At 37.5% G+C, this 10,196-nt stretch overlaps 1 protein-coding gene across 1 annotated transcript in view; it reads right to left on the bottom strand.

Annotated features, from left to right (window-relative positions):
* Positions 1-10,196, bottom strand: part of LOC136247800 (uncharacterized) — a 133,458-nt gene that overhangs the window by 117,821 nt on the left and 5,441 nt on the right. The gene's annotated exons all lie outside the window — the stretch shown is intronic.

The following is a 10,196-nucleotide window of genomic DNA, read 5'->3' as shown; positions in this document are numbered from 1 at the left end:
CTTAAAATGCTCTGGGTACCTGTGTATACTTAGTATTACACATTATACACAGTTTTATTTGTGAATTACTTGCTTTATTCATGTAATATTCTGAGTGGTCAGTCTACGAAGAAGTGGTCATTCTTGAGAGGTTTTACTTAGCTCATAATGTTGTTCTCCATAAAATAGATATGTGGTGAAAATTTCATGTTATTAATAGTTTCATATCTAGATTTATGCATAGGCGGCGGAAAGGGGGGGGGGGCTAGGGGGCTAAAGCCCCCCCTCGGTCTGCTGAGGGGGGCTTAGCCCCCCCTCAGAATGATATCACACCGAAATTATCTTTCTTGGAGTGGGGCTGAAAACCGTGATAAAGATCGAGATACTCTAATAGAGCAGTCACTCTAATAAAGTAGTCAGTGTGTAGCGAGCTATGAAAGGATTTTTATGTAGTTTATCAGCTAGAAATGGTAGCTGGTGAGGTGGAAAGCTCTTGTCAGTTGGTTGCGACCTTTTTTTTTTTTTTTTTTTTTTTTTTTTGGTCTCACCTTACCAAACTATAGAAATAAGTCTGCATGGGTCAGCCCAGCCCCCCCTCATATCAACTACTTCCTCCGCCGCTGGATTTATGACACTTTGAATATCGTGGTTGGTGCCATGTGATATACATAAAGAGCATTGAAAATACTGTACACAAAAATCATCACACTGTCAACTTCTTTTGCTTATATCTTTTGATAGGAACCACCGATTGAGGTGGGGTTTACACTAAAATGACCCTGAAAAATAGCACAATAATTGTTATACCAATGAATGCATGGAATGTCAGTTATTTAATACAGTTAGAAATCTCTAATTGAACCTCAAACCTTTTGTGGTTTCAAAGAAATCGAACTAAAAACCAGGAAGATTTAAGAGAAAAAAAACTAAGTTTGTAACAATTATGCAATCAAGATTAACTAATAAAAAACGACTACTTGCCAGGCCTACCAGAAAAACCGCTTGGGATATTGCTTTGAAAATTGCTGTACAGATAGAGTAATGTTCTTAGAAAGACTCTTCAATGGTGTAGAAGAATCAGACTTAAAGCCATGGAGCTATAACACGAAATTCAACTTGGTGTAGCAAGCGTAAGATCGAGATACTCTAATAGAGCAGTCATCCTAATAGAGCAGTCACCCTGAAGAGAAATCAAGAGATCAGCTAGAAACAAGTAACCTGTATAGAGATCAGCTACAAACAATTCACACTGTAGAGAGATCAGCTAGAAGAAGTTACCTTATAGAGAGTTCAGCTACAAACAAATCACCCTGTAGAAATATAAGTTTGAAGAAGTCACCTTGTAGAGAGTTTAATTACAAAGAAACCACCATGTAGGGAGTTCAGCTACAAACTAGAGACCCTGTAGAGACATCAGCTAGAAGAAGTTACCCTGTAGAGAGTTCAGCTACAAAGAAACCATCATGTAGAGAGTTCAACTACAAACAAGTGACCCTGTAGAGACATCAGCTAGAAGAAGTTACCTTGTAGAGAGTTCAGCTGCAAACAAATCACCCTGTAGAGAGATCAGCTGGAAGAAGTCACCTTGTAGAGAGTCCAGTTATAGAGAAACCATTCTATAAAGAGCTCAGCTGCAAATAAATCACCTATAGAGAGTCCAGCTATGAAAAGACCATTCTGTAGAGAGTTCAGCTACAAGAAGTCACCTTGTAGAGAGTTCAGCTACAAAGTGCAAACAAAGCACCCTGTAGAGAATTCGGCTACAAACACATCAAAGAACAGCTAGAAGAAGTTACCCTGTAGAGAGTTCGGCTACAAAGAAACCATTCTGCAAAAAGCTCAGCTGCAAACAAACTACCTGTACAGAATTCAGCTACAAAAAAATCACTTTGTAGAGATATCAGCTAGAAGAAGTTACCTTGTAGATAGTTCAGCTACAAACAAATCCTCCTGTAGAGAGTTCAGCTACAAGAAGTCACCTTGTAGAGAGTTCAGCTACAAAGTGCAAACAAAGCACCCTGTAGAGAATTCGGCTACAAACACATCAAAGAACAGCTAGAAGAAGTTACCCTGTAGAGAGTTCGGCTACAAAGAAACCATTCTGCAAAGAGCTCAGCTGCAAACAAACTACCTGTACAGAATTCAGCTACAAAAAAATCACTTTGTAGAGATATCAGCTAGAAGAAGTTACCTTGTAGATAGTTCAGCTACAAACAAATCCTCCTGTAGAGAGATCAGCTAGAAGAAGTTACCTTGTAGAGAGTTCAGCTACAAACAATACACCCTGTGGAGAGATCAGTTATAGTAGGTTCACGTTGAGCTGAACCCTGAAAAACAACTAAAAATTAAAAGTGGATTTTTTCTCAACAGAATTAACATTTCTGCCAACCAGATGATTATTGGTAACAGCAAAGGTGTCAACAACAGACACGTATGGTTTGGCTCCATTAAAAGTTTGGGAAAGGGCTCTAATGGGCACTGTACTTATATGGCTTCTCCATAGGAAATGTATTGTGAAAATTTTGATTGGCCGTAAATATTATGTCAAACATTTGAACACAAAGATTTTGAAATATTTTTAGCGGTCCAAACAGTACTGCAAATGAGCCAAATTTCAAGATCATGTGTAATTGCATCCATGAGTTATTAAATGTTTTTGAGGATTCAGCTCAACGCGAACATACTATATAAGAAGTCACCTTGTAGAGGGTTCAGTTACAAAGAAACCACCATTTAGAGAGTTCTGTAATAAATATACTCGTACATTTAATGATAAACTTTAAAGTACAGTATTTAACATCTGCTTCATATTTTCTTGTTCCTGTGGTAAAGAAAAAAAGATAGGTTTAAAAATCCTGCCGGCTTTGGGGTATATATACACATATTAAAAAAAGTGAAATCTAACCCAAAACAGCCAAGCTGTAAAAAGAGTGTGGCCCTCAGAAAGGCTATGGTGGAAAAAGATGTGAAATCCAAGGTGGCAGCCAAGAAATGGCTGTGATGGTAGGATAATGGTGAAAATGTTAATAACGACAATTCAGGTGAATTTTGTGCCAAGACCAAGCAGCACCAAAATTCACCTGAATTGTCATTATCAAAATTTTTACCATTATCCTACCATCACTGCCATTTCTTGGCCGCCACCTTGGATTTCACATCTTTTTTCACCATTTCCTTTCTGAGGGCCGCACTCTTTTTTTACAGCATGGCTGTTTTGGATTAGATAATATTATCTGCACCTATCTTGTTTCACTACTTTATTCCCCTGTTTCAGTACTTTTAATTTTCTTTGTTTCCTAATCCAACTTACAATTTCAAATTTTTCATTTTACTTGTATACAATTATTATGATCAACATAATGTCTCACACAAATATTCAAAACCACAGTAATGCAATATTTATGGTCATTACATCCATCAATATTATATAAACACTCATGAATCAATCTATACCAGAGCCTCGCTTTATCCAATCGCAAATATCAATACATTGACTAACCAGGGACTGCTTAAGTTTTACAACTGTGAACTTAGGAGATTACAAAATACTGTAGTTGTAACATGGGCACAAGTGATTTGCCTGATTTATATGCACGAGCACAATGGACTGAATGTCCGAATCCTAGCACATATATTTCAGGCAAATCATAAGTGCCCATGTTACTACTAATATAATCCACTCACTGGCAAGTGTGGGAAACTGCAGGAATGCTTTACAAGTGGGACCTTCTGAATTTTGATTGTGAATAAGATACATAAGAACAACAAGATGTTGCTGAGAAATGTAAGTGTATCACTATCAAAACAGGCATGCAGATAGCTTCAGTTGTGGGTATACAATTAACACAAAAAGCTGAAACGCAGCTTGTAATGATGTTTCAAGTGCACCAAACTTCTTACTTTTATTACTAGCTATGAATGATTGTGACTGGGCCTGCAAAAACAGGGCATGTGGGCACATGATTTTTGCCTACTTTTTCTAACTTTCATCGCTCATAACGTTTTGTAACATTATGCTATGGCAATGCAATTTTCAGCTCTTAGTTAGAATTTAATTGGCTTTATGATGCAAGTTACAGAATCGAAATATTCTGTTCCAGTACTGAGATATGATCTGTAGTGTGATGGCGTGTAGTTTGTGCCCACATGCACTATTTTTGCAGGCCCGGTCACAATTAATGTAGCTAGTACATGTGCTTACAACTCTAATATAGCCAAATCAATTAAGTTCCATTCCCAATGCTATACGTTACATCATGCCAGGTATCTATAATCAATCAAAACACTAACCAGTGACTTTTATCATTCAGTGAGGCAACAAACTTTATCACCTTCTCCAAGTCTACAGGTTAACTCTGGCTCAGCTTTACAGAACTATAATCCACAATCAATCCTGACTATATCAGAGCAGAGGAGATGACACAGTTTCATCAAAGACCTCTGATGGTTTCTATGCCTGGAATGCACTAACGAGAAATGAGGTGGTATATCAAAATATACTTCCTCCTAGGAGATATATTTCTGATATACTACTTCTGTTTCTCATTAATGCTTTCCTGAGTACCGGTAACAGTGCTATATGGCACTTATACACCTTCTCTTCCCATTGATGTGGGACGTGAAAGTGGTATTATTTTGATATTGCAGTAATATGGTATCATCAAGAGAGAGAGAACAAGCAGTTAAATGTAATAGTGAGCGAAGAAAGGGTGTGTAGTTTGAGACTTGTATTTATGCAATTAGAGACTTATCTGCAGTCATGTCACTAAAAACTGAGGCAGTATTTTGGGATTTTTGTGTAGATGAGTGTTGGATACTTTTATGAACTATATCTAAACCAGTTAGCCACCATAGCAAGCTTTCACTACTTTTTCAAGTCAATAAAAAGGCGTTGGAAGACCACCATATACATGTCCAATAGAAAGGTGCGGAATGTGAACTATCATTCTATATTTCTACAGTAGACTAATAATTATTAAGAATATAAAAAAATTACATAGTTTCAATTAACTACATGTTCAACAACTATTGAAGAGTTTGGGGGCTTTCTTTTGCACATCACTTAAGCCAATTTGCCATTTATGGATAGATACTGCTATTTACTGTCATGAAAACAGATTAAAACATAAAGTGTTCAATAACCATAAAGGAATAAACACATTAGTAGGGTATTTGCTGAATTTCCTGTTGCCACTGTCCCACCACTACTAGTACTTTAGGTATGTTACATTTTCTGTAAGGGGAAAATGAATACTACAAATCCTAAAAAATAGAAGACAACAATATGGAATACCATAACTACAATGTACAATACTTGTAATTTAAGGTATGAAGTACAGAAACCACCAGAAACATGCATGACTGACAGAAAATAACACCAATCTTCACACAGAGTACATGGTGTGTTTAAACTGTTAGAATAAATAGTTAAAGATGCTCTCACTGTTGTCACACCTTATTCAGCATAATCTATTATCAGACAATGAAAACAGTGTTGATTATTTCAAGATCTTCTGTGATTGAGAATGAGAGCTAGGTATGTAGGGCAATTGTCAAGATATCAGAATAATTATGTTTGCTAACTGAGCTACGTACTTTTGCTCAAAGGTACTCTTTCTTTCTCAGTCTTGGCACTAGCTTACTGGGCCTGCAAAAATAGGGCATGTGGGCACACGATTTTTGCCTACTTTTTCAAAGTTTCACCACTCATAACGTTTTGCACCATTATGCTATGGAACTGCAATTTTCAACTGTTAGTAAGTATTTAATTGGCATCACGATGCAAGTTACAGATTGGAAATATACTTTTCCAGTACTGAGATATGACCTGTAGAGTGATAGGGTGTAGTTTGTGCCCATATGCCCTGTTTTCGCAGGCCTAGTCACAATTTACAATAATACTTATCATCAATATGATATAATTTATATGAATTTCTTGAAGGTGCTTTTATTGGCTCCTTTTAACTTCATAAAAAAAACTATTGGGCCTACCATTCTTTCAAATTGACTATAAAGTCTTCTTTTGAAGTTGGGGGGGGGGGGGGGGAAGGTACTTTTTAAGATGGCATTTGCTGAATGCTCTATTATCCTCTAAAAGTATACATGAGCTCTAATATGACCCACTAACATTGCACGCGATATATATAGCTAACTACACTTTAGCAAATTTGTATTTTCTTGTGGTTTAAGTACAGTGTACGTAATCAGCTATAGGGTGGAAATTTATGGTTAAACCCTTGACATGCAGTCAAATATGCTATTAGACAGATCACTTTACTTATTGTGATGTTCTGACTTGCATTATATAAGACTGAAGCGATTATTACACTAAAATATCAGACAGAGGAAGTAGTTGCTTTCTGTGCAAAATCATTGTGATCTTGCTGACCATATGTGACCCAGTCTGAGAAAAACGGTCTTATCGCCCATGTCAGCAGATTTGATTTTTCACCCAGGCCACAAAGCTACATGAATAAACTATCTAATTCCACAATCAAAATCAGTTAGACTTGAGTGGTCTGGTTTTGCTGGCTGGCCTAGTGGTGATCCGTATGTGTGGTGTGGGGCCTCAATGGAGCTCGGGTCAGCCTGGGGATGACTGTACAGCTCTGTGGTATTGAATAAGTTACTGTGCTGTGAAGTTCCTTTCGTTTTAGCCAGTTTTGAGACCTCAATGGCCCAAAACTTGGCCTAATTCATCCCTTGGCCTTCCTTTTCAATTTTTGAACACCATCTTGCCCGCCTTCCAGGGCCCCCACCTTTCACCCAATTTGCAGCTTGCCTGATACAGTCAACCTCGGTTTAAAAACTATCTAAATGGCGGGAAACTTATTTGTTGGCTACTTGCACATTGGATGCTCTGGAAGGTAAGGAATTGGTGTAAAACATGTAAAAATTTGATACACATAGCTTCAACCATTGGCGAGCTACAACACACTAAATAATTAAAACCGGCATTTCTCAATACTTTTAAATAGGCGATAAGCCCGGTTTTCCCAGACTAGGTCATATATGTGGATGGAATTTTTAAAGCAATATGTAAACAATGTTCCAAGACAAAATCTGGATCAACCACAGTTACATCAACGGAAGCAGGCACAAGTGACCTACTGTTACAGTACTATGTAGAACCTGTGGAGGATGAAATAACTTGTCTATCATGATACTGGATAAGATGATGATGATAATGCCATACTTTTGACAATAATTATATGCACATAAGTTACAAGAGGCCTAGTCGCACAGTACCATCTTATTAAAACGTGATAATAACTGGAGTCCTAGAAAGGCAGAAATTATATTAGGTGTAACTAAATATCAACATCCCAATGACATCTCATGGAGAGCTTGTAAAATGAGGAATACAGATTAGCGGAATGAGCAAAACTTATCTATTACAGATTATATAAATAGTTATATGTAATTATATTTTGTTTACTATGTAATAGCTTTGCATGGCATGCTACAGTGATGGATAAACCACAGCTGGGAAAGCATTAAATAGGACAACCACGTGACCAATCATCCTAGAACAATGTACTATAATTTGCTTACCTACACTTCTGATTCATTTTGAATGCAAACACAACCACTGAACTCCACTAGCTTAATTCAATAACAATAAATTTGGTTGGATGCACAATCGTGTGAAGGCCATCTAGTTTATCGTAAGAATAGAACTAGGTCTTAGTTTTGTAGCAATATCAACTAGGGAGTATATTATAGATAAGCAAGTTTACAAAGGTAGATAGTTCTAGGATGATTAGTTGTGTGCTTGTCCTATTTAATGCTTGCCCAGCTTTTGTCTATCCATCACCGTGGCTTTGACTACTTGGTAAAGATACTACAAGGTAGTCAAAGTATAATTACTATAGAGCATATAACTATTTGTATACTCTGCAAAAGACAAGTTTTGCTTATTCCGTTATTCTGCTATTCTGTATTCCACATTTTACAAATTCCCCATCTCATGACACCAAAGACCGTATACTAAAGATCATGTACGAACAGGAAATAGCAACATGAGCCACTTGTTGGAAAATCTGAAGTATTGAACTTTTCGGTACATGGCATACTTAGTTTTGTTACTGGCATAAAGTGGCCCAGACAACCAACTTCAATTGTCACAGGATCAACTGAGAATCAAGGCGCAGTAGTAATGAACCATAGCAATCCTCTAGTATCCAAGAAGTGACAATGAGTATTGGTAACCATGGAAAGTTCTAATAGTATGATGCAATTTGTGGAAACCAGGTTTGCTTAGAGTTGATTTGATGATGTGAGGTGGAATAGTAAATATTTAATCATATTATAGCAGCAAGAGTTGTAGTATAAATTCCTGCATCATCAGCTCTTATAGAGCAATTGTTTAGTGTGGCCTAGCTTGAGTATAGCAGGGAAAGTATTCAGGCCTGAGAAATGTAGACTAAAGCATGAGAAGTTTTGTAGATTAATGTTTATTGTTGTAGCAATAAATCACAGTGTAATAGATGTGTGAATATACCAATACTGGTCGTCACAGTTACCAGACTCTACACACTGGAACACTCGAGGAAAGCCACTTACTTCTTGTGATATTGCACCAAGGACGTCAGAGTAGGGGTGGCCAGTGAGGCCACAGCCTCACCACTTTTTGGATGGAAATAAAAAAAAAATCTTTCAAACTTGATAAAGCTAAAACCAAAAGTAGTGGACTGCATTACTTACAGCATTATTTGATGGACAACACTTCTCTAACCTATCTTTCACTAAGAACAACTTCATGCTGATTTCATTCGTGTTAAGTGTCTCTAAAATGATTACTGTTACATAAAGCTTTGGCTTTGTTTCTCTTTTCGGCTACTTTGGAAACATTCCTTCCAGTGTATCTCTTAATATTATTAATAAACTCAAATGATAGGTTTTAAGAGCTAAACAGAATTATGGAGGTGCTTTTTTTTGGCAGTGTCCAGTTACATTATAAACATTTTTTTTAAATCACAAGGACCGCTTCACATACAACCAAGTACATACACTAATGTGACAGCCCCCTGGTGAGGCTATTAGGTGGTGAAGACACAATCCCCAAATCAACTCAGTATGTCACAGTAGTGATAGAAAAAACACAATAGTGGCATCGTAACTAAAGGCCACCAGTAGCTAAGTAATCCGTAAGTAATCCTCTAGTACATCGTTGGTGTGGTAATGGCACAGTGATGTGTACACAGTATATGTATACAAAACATACAGGAAAGAACTATATGTTATTGCAGTATTGTATGCAGCAAAATACATTATAGGAAACATCACCAGATAAAAATTATTAGCCAATATACAGTAAAGTATCAACATCAACTAGAGCTAATAAGGTTCATCAGTGGTGTAGCAATGGCACAGTGACGGGTGACACACTATAGTTATGCATACACAACTTGCAGGAGACAGCTACACAATACTGTAGGAGTATGCAAGCCAGATGAACCAGATAAAGGAAGACAGCCAAGTCAGCCAGAGCCTTGTAGTTAACTTGCCAGGTGAAGGCAAAAAAGATTTAGCATGTATTGAATTACCTGGCACTAACACAAAGGAAGTTCGCCATGCCAGCTGCACAAGACAAGATTGTTTACTTGTATTTTCTGTATTGTAAAGAGTGTGGCATGTGTTCTAATGTTTTCTTGTATTGTTTAATTACATATTTTATGTGAATGAATCCACTGGCAGCTGGCATGGAGACTTGAGATGTTACAAACATAAAAACGTACTTGTAATCTTCTTGCTTACGTGTAAAGTGGCCTATGGCTCTCCTGCAGTCACTCCACGGACATTTGCTAATCTTCTCCCTCGCACAATCTGTAATTGTGACTGTCTTTGGGAAACCGGTCTTATCGCCCATTTAAAAGTATTGAGAAATGTCGGTTTTAAATATTCAGTATGTTGTAGCTGGCCAATGGTGGTAGCTACGCATACCAAATTTTCACACGTTTCACAGCAATTTCTTACCTTCTTGATCATCCACTGAAGACGTAGTCAACAGCTAAGTTTCCCGCCATTTTAGATGGTTTTTAAACCGAGGTTGTGTGTATCAGGCGAGCTCCAGAAGGGTGGGAGGCGGGGGCCCTGGAAGGCGGGCAATATGGTGTTCAAAAATTGAAAAGAAACGTGCTGGGATAAATTAGGCCAAGTTATAGGCCATTCAGGGCTCAGAACTGGCTAAAATGAAAGGAGATTTACAGCACAGG

This window comes from Dysidea avara, chromosome 2, assembly GCF_963678975.1.
Source record: "Dysidea avara chromosome 2, odDysAvar1.4, whole genome shotgun sequence".
NCBI classification, from domain to species: Eukaryota; Metazoa; Porifera; class Demospongiae; order Dictyoceratida; family Dysideidae; genus Dysidea; species Dysidea avara.
This window is presented reverse-complemented; position numbering and strand designations above follow the sequence as displayed.